This window comes from Opisthorchis viverrini, assembly GCF_000715545.1.
Source record: "Opisthorchis viverrini unplaced genomic scaffold opera_v5_675, whole genome shotgun sequence".
Lineage (NCBI taxonomy): Eukaryota > Metazoa > Platyhelminthes > Trematoda > Opisthorchiida > Opisthorchiidae > Opisthorchis > Opisthorchis viverrini.
In genome coordinates this window covers 37,135-52,859 of record NW_008752342.1, presented here as the reverse complement: position 1 = coordinate 52,859, position 15,725 = coordinate 37,135, and the positions used below count along the sequence as shown (strand labels likewise).

The 15,725-nt window shown below is 42.1% G+C and overlaps 1 protein-coding gene across 1 annotated transcript in view; it reads right to left on the bottom strand.

The window, feature by feature from the left end:
- Positions 1-15,725, bottom strand: part of T265_15635 (hypothetical protein) — a gene marked incomplete at both ends in the record, with an annotated part of 35,931 nt that overhangs the window by 8,850 nt on the left and 11,356 nt on the right. The window lies entirely within an intron of this gene.

The window sequence follows — 15,725 nt, the reverse complement described above, 5'->3', positions numbered from 1 at the left end:
AACTGNCCCCTCCAGCGAAGCACCACTGATGTTATGCTGTCAATGATGATGATGGTGATGGTGATGGTGATGATGATGATGATGATGATGATGATGATGATGATGATGATGATGATGATGATGATGATGATGATGATGATGATGATGATGATGCAACGAGAGGCTGCAAGCACCTCGTGTAAGGGAGAATTCTAAGAGGAAAGTTTGGACCTACCTAAAGCCTTTTGAATTAATCTCAGGTTTTATTCAAATGAATTTTTAGGTGGCGCAAATTAACGTCGGTAGAGTTTGTCCAATCTGTTAACACTTCCAGCTTTAAAACCTTTGTGCACTTGGATAACCTGAATGTCTATCACTTTCCGAGACTGCGCTAAACTTTGAATCCCGTCACAAATATGAATGCAGAATATAAAAATGTTACGAATAGATCAGTCGAACTAAAAGTTGGACTGTCGTGGTGAAACAGGATCAGTCAGTTACAACCTCATTTAAGAAATCACACATTTCCAAACCGGGCTTAAGGTACCTCCCAGTTGTAGAAATGTGCTTTCTCCTATGCGTCTCAGAAATAACGGCCATTGCATTTCATTGAGCCACTTTATTGTCAGGCTTAATGATTTATCTGTGGGAGACATTTACCGTGTAGTTTCAGAACTGCACACATACCAGCTGCGAACCCTGATTGGATATCTTTAAACAACGACTCACGAGAGCGTGTAACACTTCTCATGAATAGTGAGGCTGAAGTGACTTCTATTTTCTACGAGGCATTTGGCTCATTTAATGAATCTTGGAAGATATTAAGTGCGGATCCAGCTTGAAGTGTGAAATGTGTGCATCTTGTAGTCTGTGTCGCAAGATGAATCAAAATGAGGACAAGCGAAGCCGGTTACAAAATCTGGGTCAGTGTAAACTTCGTTCGAAGGATCAGACGAGACGTCGGTCTTCTTATTTAAAATGTCCATGATATTGGCATTTGAGTCTGCTGAGCTGTTGGAAACAGTAGCAAACCAGTTTACTTTGACCTATAAACTTGTCTGCAAACTGTTGAGTGGAGCATAACTCAAGAGGTTCCAGGGAGGTGGCCATTGTCAAAAGCCCCGAAAAGACCTCTAGTGATTGACAAACTAACGATTTGTCGGGAACCTCATAATATCACAATGGGAATCAGTTGGTTTGTCTTCATAGGATATATGCAAGAGCAACTCTGGAAGAAAGCGGCACATACAATTGAAATTATCACGACCTTTGGTTGCAACTGACCAAAAGTTAGTTTAGGATGACATGCGTCCCGTCTGCGAAAGGGTGAAATAGTCAACTGAATGCCATTTAGAGTATATCGCTTAGAGGAACATGCCGCATCCTGAATCGATGAGTTTTATCGGTTATCTCTTTGAATCCTTCTTTTTCGAACAAACCGCTAGAATGAGTCTTTTTTGGCCCTTAAAGCTTATTTTCGTCTTAGCACAATTCGGCTCCGTGGCAGCAGACTCGTGATCTTACGGCATCCCCACCCAACTTAATGGGCTGCCGTTGTAACCGAATGATATACTCATATCTTATGTACGTAAGGATAGTGTAACGCATTTGAAACCCGACTGTACCTGATGTATGCCTATTCATATGACATTATGTGTGCCTCTCCCTCCCTCTCTTCCCCTATTACAGGTACCACGGATGAGGGATATAGGACAGGGAAGAATAGCCTTGGAAACGGATGTCTGTATTGCTTTGCTGAACAAGGATAACACATCAGTCAAGCGGCGGGAACTATGGGATGTCATTCGTAACGCAGTTGAAACTCGACTGCACCCCCCTAACTGACCTTGACCCGACCCTGTACACACCCCCCGCTTCCGGTTTCGGTTTCGCTCAATACACGTGTGTCGTTACCACACTCCGGCCTTCTCCCTTGTTCCACCCGACCTGTGCGCATGTGTGCTGTGTATACTGTGTGGATTCATTAATACCAGTCCGTATATCTGCACATTTCAGAACTGACGTGTGCCGTCCTCTCGAACGTCGAATACCGCTGACTTCCTGACATCCCACGCTACAATAGTTCGTCACCTGACATGAAGGCGGATTTTGCCTTTCGGTTTACAATCTCACATAGTAAAGGGCATCTTAATTAACGGTTGCCTGCTAATGAATACGTTCCTCTCTTCCCCTATTACAGGTACCACGGATGAGGGATATAGGACAGGGAAGAATAGCCTTGGAAACGGATGGCGATACACATCAAAATTTATTTTACTGACAGTGGGGAACTTTGCTCCTGGCAAATCCTGTATAACTATGAGCAAGCAACAGCCTCTACATTTTGCTCAACATCCTTGAGAGGACAGGACCGAAATACAAACCATTTTAGCGTGCACTTAGTATGGCTTTAAAAATTGCATAAAGTTGGAATTGAGTGTACAGCCTTGTTTTACGAAAATGACACTGCAAAATATCGTAACCTACGGTCAACCTCAGAAAGAAGCTTTTAAGCTCCAGTCCGGGAGATTAAAAGAATTTGGAAAACCGGAATAATTTGAGTGACCAGAGAAAGCTGATGACAGAATGGTTTGAGAAGTGACGCACATCATAACTTTGGTGGATATGTTTCCCTCGCATTTTGAGATGGCGGGATAACTCTGGATTAGTGAGCAAATCCTCTAGTCTAATTGAGAATGCTGAAAACGTTGGCCAATGCATAAACAAGAATGAGAATTGAGTGAACATTTTCTCCCAGTGAGGAATTTAGCGCAACGTATTGCACTATGAAAAAGGGTTCTGTCGTATGGTCACAAAAATAATGCGTTATAAAGAGGAATAGGCTGTACAATCTAATTAACAAGAATCACGTGGTCCAAAGGGATATCATTTACTTTTGAATAACCTCGTTACGAATGTTTGCTTACATTATTTATGGAGGATTTCGGTGAATGCGACCTCTCCTAAACACCACAATACAATACACCAGAATAGGTTTGATTATCCATTTGTCAGCGGCAAAGTACCCAAAGCGATCAATGAGATGATTTGACCTCTACCTATTTTCCTCCATACAGAAGAAGATGTACCAGGCGTGGGAGGCCTGTCTTGGTGTCAGGTATTCTAGATGTAACAAAGTATGCACACATACTATCTAGATTTAGAACGACTGCCGGCACCGCAAATGCGCGTTAAATGCAGCTCGAACAATGTCGGGGAAAACTTCAAACGTTTGAAATGATTGTCGTAATGGGGAAGACTAGCTGACGCATGCGAATTGAAAAATAGATTTAGCCCGAAGACACATATACCATCATCGCTCGAACTTCTGCTGCCCCAATGGGGTCGGCTGATTCACCTAACATGACATAGTGACACATTGTGGAGGAGTTCGGGTAGCTTGGCCGAGATTCCAAGGGTTTGTTGCAAGAAATAAACTGTAGTGCCATCTGATGTGCTGGGATAAACTAAGACTTATTTATCCGTTGAGCAAGTCACAATATTGAATAGTGTGCTTTCATATCACGCTCATTTAGGTGATTCGACAGCAACTGAACAAGCATAGTAATTTCACCTGTTGTATTCTACACTTGCCATTAAATTATGTAGAGTTTACTGGGTGTCCCGAAAGCGGAAATGCCCGTTTTGATTTGCATACCAACATGCGTTTACATGAAACTAGAAATGGTTACGGGGGAGCATCGCTGTAGTTTCGGAGCGTATTTAGCCATAAAATTCCTTTGAAGACGTTTCGGAATTTATCAGATGCCACCTCAAAAATCATCGTGCGTCATATTTCCGGCTCGACTAGTGTGTGTTCTGATTCCTGACATTTAAGGGTGCTTACAAACCCCAGTTCCAGGAAGGATCGGTGTGCCCAGGGGCTGCTGGTGGTTCAGTGGTTTCAGTGTGTGACATTATTTTCGTTCCCAAATCGTCGCGCGATCGAGCAAAAGTAGAGGGCTCATCAACTGACAAATACACTCATTTGTTTTTGACGGAAGGCTCACCTGGAACCTAGCTGAATCCATCGCTTATGGTGTTCTTAAGCAACTGAATGTGCTGCATCACCTCAAATTTCAGTTGGCACGATATTCGAGATAGAGGGACCCGTTGTATAACCGTAATACACTACTCACAAGGCTTCAGAAAACCCTTCGACAGCCCACAACCCGTTTCGTAAAATCTGAGTGTTCTACTTCAACCCAACTTGGACGGATTCCGACAAATACACTCATTTACATGTCAAATTGGTTTACCATTTAGTTACCGTGAGGTTTAGCTTCACTGCATTTACAGTCAATCGACGTGAACCTTACACGTTTATCTCCACGTTAAAGAGTGAGCCGGATTTATTCTTCAGATGAACACTCTGCTACAAACAATTTACTCAGGTTGTCTAGTGGAAAAATCCCAGGCCAATGACATATTTCGGTTGGTATGCGTAACAGTAGGAATCACTGGATTACCGTGTTCCTTTGATATTCCGTTTGAAACAACTAAATACAGGCCGTTGGTTTCGTTTCGCCGCAAAAACATTTCATCATCGGTTAAGTGATATCCTCAGTGTGTTGTGCGTTCATGTGCGTGAACCCTTCTTGCAATAGGCTCTGCTCACACAGACTGACTGAGTAATTATTAGTCATTGGGGGCGAATGACCCCATTGGTTTCTAGGTGGTGGATGAGCGAGTGACCTTAAGACTTGACCTCTACTTTCCCCCATTAGCAGTCCGGTTTCGTTGTCGTTTGACCTGATCACTGAGTCTAACTCAGTTTTAGCAAAGGTCTCCATCTCGTTATCGGGTCAAGACAGGGTCGGTTTCATTATGCCAAACTATCGCTAGATTATCAAATTACCATGTTTCTCGGGATTCTTTTCTATGTTGTATTTTTACACCTCACGATCTTTGAGTATTTCATTTTGTAACTGAGTCCTTCTTGATCCTTGTTCATGTAAATGAGAAAGAGAGTAAACTGTCTTTTAACTGTTGTCTTCTTATTCCACCAGTGTGGAAAGTTATTTTCTAGTCTACAAAATTTAATTTCAGTACTAATAGCACTGTCGTCTGTGTAGTATCACATTGGTTACAGTCCGCACAGGCTCGTTCACTAGCACTTCGAAGAGGGTTTAACAATTCGGCTTCGCTGGAGGTCATTCAACTCGGTTGGAGCTCTAGGTCAGACCCAGTCGTCAGACCAGTGAGCCACGAAATAAAACTCGGTGTGGAATCAAACGAACATAGTCGCAGCAATTCGGCCGGAGAAGTTTATTCTAATAGGTTCTCAGAAATCTAATAATTAATTAATAATCTAATTACACAGTAAGGAGATTTTGCAAGGTTTGAAAGAGGTTTCTTACTGTTACTGAGACCAATTTATGTTGAAATGCATAACAGGACTATACAGATGTTTCACTTTTATTGGGAAACATCAGCATTTCCCATTTCACGAAACTAATATGGCTTCAGGTTAGTGTCTTTCCATTGCCTCAAGCATCTGAACGGCAGTTTCCGTGATGTACATACCATTGATAATTCCCAATAGGGACGAAACAGGAGTACGGTGTTTCTCGGCTTTACCGCATAGGTCCGTCTCAGTGAAAGTAGGAAATCCCTATTGTATATTACTTAATTTTCCCTCACTACGACCAGTCTACAAGTGAATCAGAGGAAGAATGAATTCACAAATGAACGAAACTTCTATCAGAGACTGTATCGCTCGAGGAACCAGCGAAAACGTATTCACGTGATGCGGTTTCTGTGAATGAAAGATGATCGGCGCTCTGTCCCGTTTGAGTGAGACCTAAGTACACTGCTGTTCAGTCACTCGTGGCCGAACGGTTAAGTGTCCTACTACCGGCTGGAAGGTCAGTGCTTCTAAACTATCTGAGTTTCGTGAGATACACACTGCTGGTGATCCGCAATATGGATGAAACAGCTGTGAAGTAGCTCTCGGATTTTCAGCATAGATATGCCTCAGTCAGGACGCACCCATACATGAAAAAAAGCACATGTGCAGAGAGTGACGCATCCCCAAGGTCACGATCGGTACGACACGTCCGGAAAGTAGATGAGTTGGCGGCTCTTACCAAACACGGCTTAGCAACAGACGACCAGCTTAGTGGGTCTGAAAGCGTTCACGACCGGAACACCGCCATTGACTGTACAGATTGAACAAGTGAACGACCATATTTGGCCATTTAGTCATCCTATATATTTACGCAGACGCTCTGTATATATTGTCCTGGCAGTTTGGCCGTGTTCCGAGCTCTCTGTCTTCTCCCTATCGCGTAGTTTGGCAGGTTCTGTGCAGGCGTAACCAATAGACGGCCACCCACGATACAACGCTCACCAACGGGACAAAATCTCAATTGAATTAGGAAGTAATTCCATCCAATATGATATTAGCCCAACAACAAACGATCAGCCAACGTAGGCGCCGGGTAAGTAGAGCTGATGGCAGGTCTTACAAGCACCACATTTATACACATTCAAGCCCAACCCACTTCCACTCACAGTGCACTGATGATGTCACCTGGTGATGAAGCGTTTGCAGTCAGCTAGCATAAATCTGTGAACAAATCTATAGCCTTCGTCACGGTCAGAACTACCAATATTTTTTCTATTTGTAATCACTGTGTTTCTTGCTCAAACGCTTTCCTTGGTGAAGTGCACAAAATCCTTACTGATTTTTTGTTCTCGGAAAGATTGTGGTATTCAGTTTACGAATCTCAAATCAGATATGTGATTAGATTTCTAAAAAAAATGTAACATAAAAAATTGCTAAGTTATTTAACTTGTATTTTTCTTGTGAGCGCACAAGATCTGTCCTTCAGAAGGCCGTATTTGATTAGCTATTCTCTAGGGATTGATAAAGCGAAGCAAAAAGCTGAGCATACTTTGGCTGGTTGCTTATAATGAGGGTTGCCGAACTGGACTTTGAGGATCGCAATTTTAAGACCGTAACTGGATACATCGTTGTGAAAATGCTGTCCGGCCACTCAATACCAAAAAGTGGTATTTTGAACACTTGGTATTTCTGATAAATTGATGCATGCAGAGAAACGTGGACTACACCTTCACAGTGAAATAAGCGTTTTACTCATTGTCATCTGAACGGTACTACGATTTCACGGTTATACCACGGGGGATTTGTAGAAAACCAAGTGGCATTTTGATCAGGTTGCAACGAAATAATTCAGTTCGTCAGGTAAGAGCCAAAGCTCATTACCCCGAATCATATTCAGCCCAATTCCATGTGAGTGTACCAACGGAAGACACAGTGAAAAATATCGAAAAATTGTATGGCACTTAAAATTTCCAGTTGGTAACAGAATCTAGATAGCAGTGAGTTGCTTTGGGAAACACAAATCCTCTACTTCGTTGCAACAATAGGTGTCCCGTACTGACCCATTCTTCTGATTGAAACCGTTCCAGTTAACCTAACTTTCGCTTAGGATGGATTGCCACGCAGTAGTTCTATTCACAAAGGCCACTGTGTCAAGTGGAACCAGATAGTTGCTTCAAATGAATGAATAGTTCAGTAACCAACTTATAGAACAAAATTTGGGGCACTAATCTCTCTCTCTCTTGTGTATTGTAAATGATTCACCCCTTGACGGTCCAGTTGAAACAAACTTTTCAGTTTGGACCGAATGATACTTGTCTCGATCACACCTGGGTCAGAAATCACTGTGGTGATCTCACACGAAAGACACCTGAGTTCGTATACACCATATAAATATATACTTTCATTGTCGGGTTAAGCTTCTTTGTTGTTTGCTCGAATTCATTCCGCAAGATCCCATACGAATGAATATATGCGCTTGGTCAGTGTCACCGCATCATAGCTCATTCCCAATAGCCACAGAATGTGAATAAATCTATTATCACTTGTTAATAGAGCAGTATTTCAGCCTGATGTCTGATGCCAAACGTTTCCCATCCGCATTCATAGTGACTGTAGCTACGTTAACATTAAAAAATTGCCAGTTTGCTCGACCCAATGTCTTACAATGACTAAAGTTTCATGCAAAAATAAAATTATCATTCACAGTGTCTTTGTGTCTTTTATGAGTAACTATCTAGCAGCACACCCGCAAATGTCTTACAAACATCAGTGTCCTAACGGATTACGGATATTCCTACGATAAAACTATCTCAACTATCTGGCTATAGATAAACAAATGCCGCATTCGAAATGAGATTTTTAGGAAACGGCAAATATCGTAACGAGTACCTACACACTAATTGTGAGTGATGGCTTGGTATTATGAGGAGGTACACCAATGCAGAAGCACCATTCGCTACTATAGATCGCTCCAAACCAAGTTATCAGATATTTCCTAGGCATCCCTCCATGGACTTGTCCGCTGCCCAACAGCTCAATAAACCTTGCGTCTTTCGCCAGCAACACATATGGGACATATTGTATTCTTTGATTAAAACAACATTCCGAAGGCACAACTCCGTTGAGTAACATACTCCGGCCAGCAGGCTCCAGCATACCTGCCTGCTCACAAACCTAAAACGCAGACTTGACCGTTCAGCAAATTGTGATAAAGTATTCAGTGTGGCACATCAACGCTAAGTTAGGTGCATTTATATCAGCTGCATCGTAATACAAGCTAAGGACCATATCACTCACCGATGACCAAAAGGAAGCTACTTCTTCACTCAAAATCAGTTCATTTCCTTCTACCATCCCCAGTATGCTGAAGCCTAACTGAAGACGGGTACAACCACCGACCAATCGCTACGCTCCGTTACGCTCTATAATAACGCACTGAAGATGTCACTTCGACTCTAATGAAACGTTTGTGATTGAACTACCAAGCTCAGCGAACAAACCAGCGACCACAGACTAACCAGTTCGGCTAATAAACGCTTCCATCAGTTCACTAGAGTCGGGTCACAGCTTTTTTGTCTCGTCACTCTGAACACTAGAACAAAGGTATTCTCACTATTTTGTTAGCAATCTTTAGCTAGACCATTTCTGCATTTAAAGTATATAAGGACGCTGAACCTATACAGGGACAATTTAATCCTTAGTGTTTACACGTCTATCGTATGAGCGTCATGACTCAACCCACCGATAGTCGTCTTGAATGAATTATGCGGCTCACGATCGTCCAAGATATATGAAACCCAAGAGAAATCTTATGCGAATATGAGCCGATGCAAGTTTAAAGTATTTTAGTCAGTGGCTCATGACCCTAGGACAGTGTGCTAAATCCCCTTCCCAGTAGATCGAGTCATCGAGATACACACTCTAGATATTTTCAAGAAGAGTGAAACCGCCGTCAAGGGTTTTGCTCCAGCATAAGAGTGACAGCGCGAATAACAATGTAGTGACCAGTCACATGCTGCTAAATTAATCTTGTTCATGTCCATTGTTTACCACACTGTTGTTGGATCGATTGATTGCTGCGTGAATGGCAGCCTGGTGAGTAAGTAAGACTATGGCTAAAAGAAGGAAACCATAGTTAGGTGAATATCCAACATTTTCACTTCTGCCGAATCGCAGACTTACCCCATCCCGTTATGATGTACCCCACAATTGATGATACGGTTGAATGAAAGATGTGAATCAGAACCGTATTGTGCAGGTACAGTGCTTCGACAAAGACCCACGAGTGTGTGGCGGTGACCGTCAGCGTAGTCAGCGTGGTCAGTAACCGACAAAACCACTGCCATTGGATGGAAGAGGAAGGCGAAAACATGAGTCTGTCTCAATAAAATGTTATGTCGCTTACAACAAGGAGAGAGATAAGCATATACGAGCTGAATAGATGCTTTTACCTGGTTCCACGGAACAAACCTTCATTAAAAATACACCGCAAAAATGTGAGATCCGCAGTTAAAGAGAACGTGTCTTTTCCTACCTCACTACCTCGAATTATACAATTTTAGGTCCAAATAATATACCTGGCAAAACAATCTCCTAAAATACATTGGTCAAGTTCATACATGTATATTCCATTCAATCAGACGGAAATTCATGAAAAAGCTCTCAAATACCAATCCTCCTGTGCTGGGGTTGTGTTTGGAGACGTCAAGATGAGCCACGGAAAACTTTATCGACCGAAATTTGTCTCAAAATTTGGTTGACAATTCTCATCGAAATGACACTGTCAGCTAATTAGTCGTATATCATCTTAAGATGGCCAGTGTTCCACTCAGGAAACCGACATTCAAACGGCGATTTATCCCAGTTTACCCACAAATAGATGTCTGAGTTAGGGTAATCTCGATGGTTATTTGATACCTAATCCTGGCTAATGAGTCCCAAGAGGATCAAAACCGATAGTAAATTGGGAAAGTTTTTCATCGCTATTTTGCGTTTGCTGACTGGATAATGTTTCTTCAAGAGAAAATCATCTCATCACTTATTCCCAATGGGTTTCGGAAATATTCGAGCTAAAAATAGAAAATAACCCTTGGGCGAATAAGATGGTAACTTTTTTATGCTTCTTGTGTTGACGGCCATTAGTAAAGAAGAATCGGGCTTGACAACTGTTGTTCCAAGGTCAGGAGACGCATATAGTGCTGTGGCCAACCAAGATGCACGATGAGAAATTGATCAAACAATCATTCAGACCTACAAACTCGCAGCTGAGCAACCGTTCTGTGCTTTTCGTGAGTGGATATCGAATAACCGGCACGATACGAACTCGTGTCTTGAAAATTATAGGGCTGTAGTCGTATCGTTAGGTGCTTAACCTAAGCTGGCAAGTTTCAAACGACACCCAGTAGTCTGACAGTGATGCATGGTCAGAAACAAAATAGGAGTTGAGTGAAAAAACATACATATAACAATGATTAATTGACCAGAATGAATCTTTCCCAATAATCTGACCGCAAGATTAGGTTAGTCCACATTTGTTACACTTAAGAAAGCATGAGTTCCTAACTATCAGACATTTTCAGAATCTCATACTGCTTGATTAACCGGGGGCAAATGGACCACTGCTTGTTCGCTGGTTTAAGTAGGACCCTGTTCAACAAATCTTATAAGTGTAGTGATACAGCAAGATTTTTTTGTTAATAACCATACAATGACGCCAAAGACCATGGCCGAATCAGTGTTCTTTTATGCTCGCTTTCCTGGATAAACCGCATGGGTATTTTGTTCTCCCGTGCTCAAACTGATATTTCCACAGGTACTATAGATCTAGGCGACTAACAATCGCCTCTGGAAACTTTGTTTCCCTTGAGATACGCCATTAATTAGTTCCCTGGCAGTTATGGCTCACATATGTGGTGGCATATATGACTGAATCTACGAAAATTACCTTCCTTCCCTTTCGTCTGACAGCTTGATGAATCCCACCAAGTAACAGGATTTCTATAAGTCAAAGTGCTCGTTGAATGATCAGAACTACAGCTTTGGGAGTGGCCTCAAACTCGTGTGATGACGAACGCTTGCAAGTTATTTGACAAGCTCACCGAACGGATCCACCACAAGCTGATCAACAACCCATATATTAATTTAATCGAACGCGAAAAAAACCTCGGAAGTAACAATTCTGCAGGTTTCAAAAATAGACTCTCCAATTACTAGGTGAAACAGGGTAATATCCTTTTGGGTTCGTGGTCGCACAAGTCTCTAAGAGCAGAAAGTGGATTAAATAAAACGAAAAAAAGGGACAGACAGAATTTTGAGTATCTGGCTAACATCCATTTGAGGGACAAGTTCGCACTCAATTGGTAACTCTCATTTTATCTGTGTGTCACGCAAACCAAAACTTACCTGGATGTTTGTGTCAAGTGTTTTCTGCATGAAATGTACAAGACATCGAAGGAGGATTGCGGAGAACAAGTTGACATGGATAGTATTTCGCGTGCAGCGCAGTCTCCTAAAACGAAATGACTTTTTAGTTCATCTAATGGATCCGAAATCTAGTACAAAGCACGCAATAAGATTTGTCACAAAATTTGGCTGTTTTGGAGCAGCCAAGTGTAACTCTTAACATTTTCATAACCCTTACTCAGAATTTGCGACTACTGGACTTGAAGAAATTAATTAGTCCTGGAGAGAATTACAGTACGCCTCTCGTCTTGGTGGATGTAACACGAACCCTTGCTTGTTAGCAGTGCCCCGTTGTCACTGCTGTATTTTACTATCAATTGTTTGAATCCATTTGTCACTAGTAAATGCAGTGAAGCATCGTTGTTGAACAATGATGTCATGCTGCTGCTGCTGCTGATGATGATGATGATGATGATGATGTTAATGTTGATAAGTTCATGCCCACAAGATACGAGCGAGAGTGATATTCAGAAACTTAAGAAATTATAAGAATGCTTTTGTTCAAACCTAAACCGCACATTTGTTTTCACATTCTATAGACTAATAATGAACCTGAAATCACTCGGAAGAACCTATTAACTTTAAAATTATCACCCTTGTTAACGAACGCCCCTCTAGAGTGAAGCGTTGGCTAGCCCCAGTATCTTACAAGACCAACCAAACTGACAGGGACATTGATACATAAGATCCAGAATGGTTGGTGCTCTATTCTATCATACAAAACGTCAGTCTTCGATGAGGTTGACAGAGTCACAAAGAGCTGTTTGTTAGGATGGCCACCTGCCACATTATTCTTGATGAAAGCAGAATATCATATATGCAAACTGCCACTGCAAACTGATGTGACCGCAAGCGACCACCGTCTTCCACTTCATCGGCACTCAAAGATAGTTCATCATTGCTTGGTCAATAGCCATTTGACTGTTTAATCCGCCTCTGTTTGACCAAAGTGGACACGTCCAGATATCGCAGTTTACCCGTCCATCCTCTTCCTTTGCAAACGGCACTACACACGTTGACCCGGTAACACCACAATCACTTCAGGACCAATACTGCAGGCAATGGATTCGGTCATCTTTGCCTGATAGTTGTCTGGTTGTGTGGCGACAGATTTTAGCACTACCTTTCCTTGCATCTACGTTCAGCAAACCAACAATTCTACATTACAACCGGTTGTAGAATTATCGCCGAGACGCGGCTAAGATCACAAAACGGCAGCAATCCACCAGGTGAAATTCCACCGAATCAAACCTCAACAAGATCACCCTCGCATTTTGGTGGTGGGGCATTGTAACGAAAATTATCATATCCAGCAAGACGGCTGTCCCACTGTTTGAATAAGAGCGTGAGGGTCCTATGGCTTGGGTTTATAATCCGTTTGCATGAACACACAATGTAATGAAATTCCACCGAATCAAACCTCAACAAGGCCACCCTCGCATTTTGGTTGTGGGGCATTGTAATGAAGATTATCCTATCGAGCAAGACGGCTGTCCCACTATTTGAATAAGAGTGTGAGGGTCCTATGACTTGGGTTTATAATCCGTTTGTATGAACACACAATGTAGAATTATAAACATGGCTTCAAAATTGTCAATAAATTTCACCCTGTGTTCCTCCTCTTTGTGCTTATTCACGGGTCCAGGAGAACATATTTTCTTTTAGGGTACCTTCAGGGACTGAGTTTGCTGAGCGATGGCGTTTGCAGTGTCTAAGTTGGCAAAATGTTATAAACTGTAACAGAAATGTCCTTTATTTTCAGTTGGGATCACAGCCTGTGTTGTTTAACCATGTCAAGAAGTGCCTGAAATCCATACATTCGTTCGTTTGCACTCCATGACTCATTCAGATTTATCATGGCAGTATATCGAAATCTTGGTAGCTCGAATACGCTGTTAATTGTGGTTGAGGTGTCATTTGTTCTGTTCCCCGAGCTTAGCATCGCGCAATCTAACCCGACGCAACGCAACCGCATAATGACGATGGCCCCGTGACTGATAACAAAACGTGTGAAGGCGAAATACCAACCTCGGTAAACAGATCAACAGATAGCTGATCTAAAACCATACATGCACTTTCGACGAGGTGTCATTTGTTCTGTTCCCCGAGCTTGGCATCGCGCAATCCAACCCAACGCAACGCAGCCGCATAATGATGATGGCCCCGTGAGTGGTAACAAAACGTTTGAAGGCGAAATGCCAACCTCTGTAAACAGATCAACAGATAGCTGATTTAAAACCATACATGCATTTTCGATAGCGTTGTTTGTAGGCGATCGGTTTGCCGAGAAGTATCATCGAAAGAACTCGTAGGCCTTCAGGCGAGGTGAACGGTTTTATGGGATATTTATTGTAACATTGAGAAATGGCGACTACCATGTACACTTCTCGATATTTCCCGATGGTTCACCGGGCAAGGAGGACAACTCCAACAAGCCAACGAACATACATGTGGTCAGAAAAACTCATTACAAATAGAGTGTAGAAATTACTTTAAGGAAACCCGGGGACTGCGCCTACCTGATGAGCCCCAAGAAGGGCGAAACTGGTCGTGGGCTGTCGATGGATTTTCAGCTACCTTATGAGTAGTACAATACTTTAAGGACGCTTAGTGGACTGTTGACGGAAGCCAGTTCATATTGAAGATGTGCAAAAAGTTTATCACTTTGTCTACTGTCTGTATAAAAGCGACAAGGGAACAAAGACAACCGGACAACCAAGGCTGGGCGTGGTAGAAAACTGATATGGGTTTGGGAACACGCTTAGGCTTACGTATACAGCCGTTGCCCAGCTGTTTACATTCAATTAGATGGGAAATTACAGTTGGAACGGTAGGATCGGTATCAGCCAGATGAATAGACTAGGTATGTCTGACGAATATTCAGGAATCAAGAAAAACAAACACTACACTTACAAACGCCAGGCTTAGTTTCACTGGTTACCTTTGATAACCATTCCAGATGACAGCTGAGTTGTAGGTATGTCGGTGTATTATGATCACTTGATGATAAAAGAGATAACCTTCTCTATCAAAGCCAAAATATATATAATCCACCTCAATCAACAAAACTTGCTGTTAAGGACGACAGACAAAATATTACAGCTACAGCCAAAACGTTGCTGTTACATCTTTAACTGATTTTTAAAAATGCCATAGGACTTTGGCTGAGACGCGGATTGCCGCCGCGGCCGACCATAGCTTTCATGGTATTGCCTGAATCTAGTAAGGATTAACCAACCAGATGCAAAGTCGTAAGCCGGGCTTTCATTCGTTCTGTTCGACATCTAAACACCACTCATAAATATGGATTTTTAAAGGGAGTTTTGAAGAGCATTTCCTGTGATAATCTCCAAACTAACATTTTAAAACGGAAAATTTAACATTGCAGATGGTCAAAGGGAGCACAAAGGTACATCTTCGACACTGAGTGATGACCTAAAAAACCTCCTCAACTGAGGGGACGTCGCAATCAGACTCTAACCCTGTGGCCACGCTTAAGAATTCTGAATCGCACTGAGATATCCAACATGTCGGCGCCAATTTTAAACAAACTTTCTGTGGCAATACTGAAAAATTCTGCCATGGTAAATTACTTCAGTTCTTGATATTAATCTCCTCCAAGTATACTCCATCATTTAGATAGTTTCAAGGGAATAAATTTAGAGAACACGGACAGATCAGGTGAACGTGATAAAATTCTGTATCGATCCCAGTTAATGTGTCACCCTATCGGTCCTTTGTTCAGGTAATTGCATGGGTATCAGGTACCGTAAACCAGTGTGTCACCATTCTGGAACTAGATTAAGTGTCGTTTTCATAAACGCATTTCATATAAGACCTGCAATAAGATACCGTTGCATGAAACAGATGTATTGGATCCGTTGGTGCATATCAAAACTGCAAAGTTAATCGATCATTTCGGAAAAATCGGTCG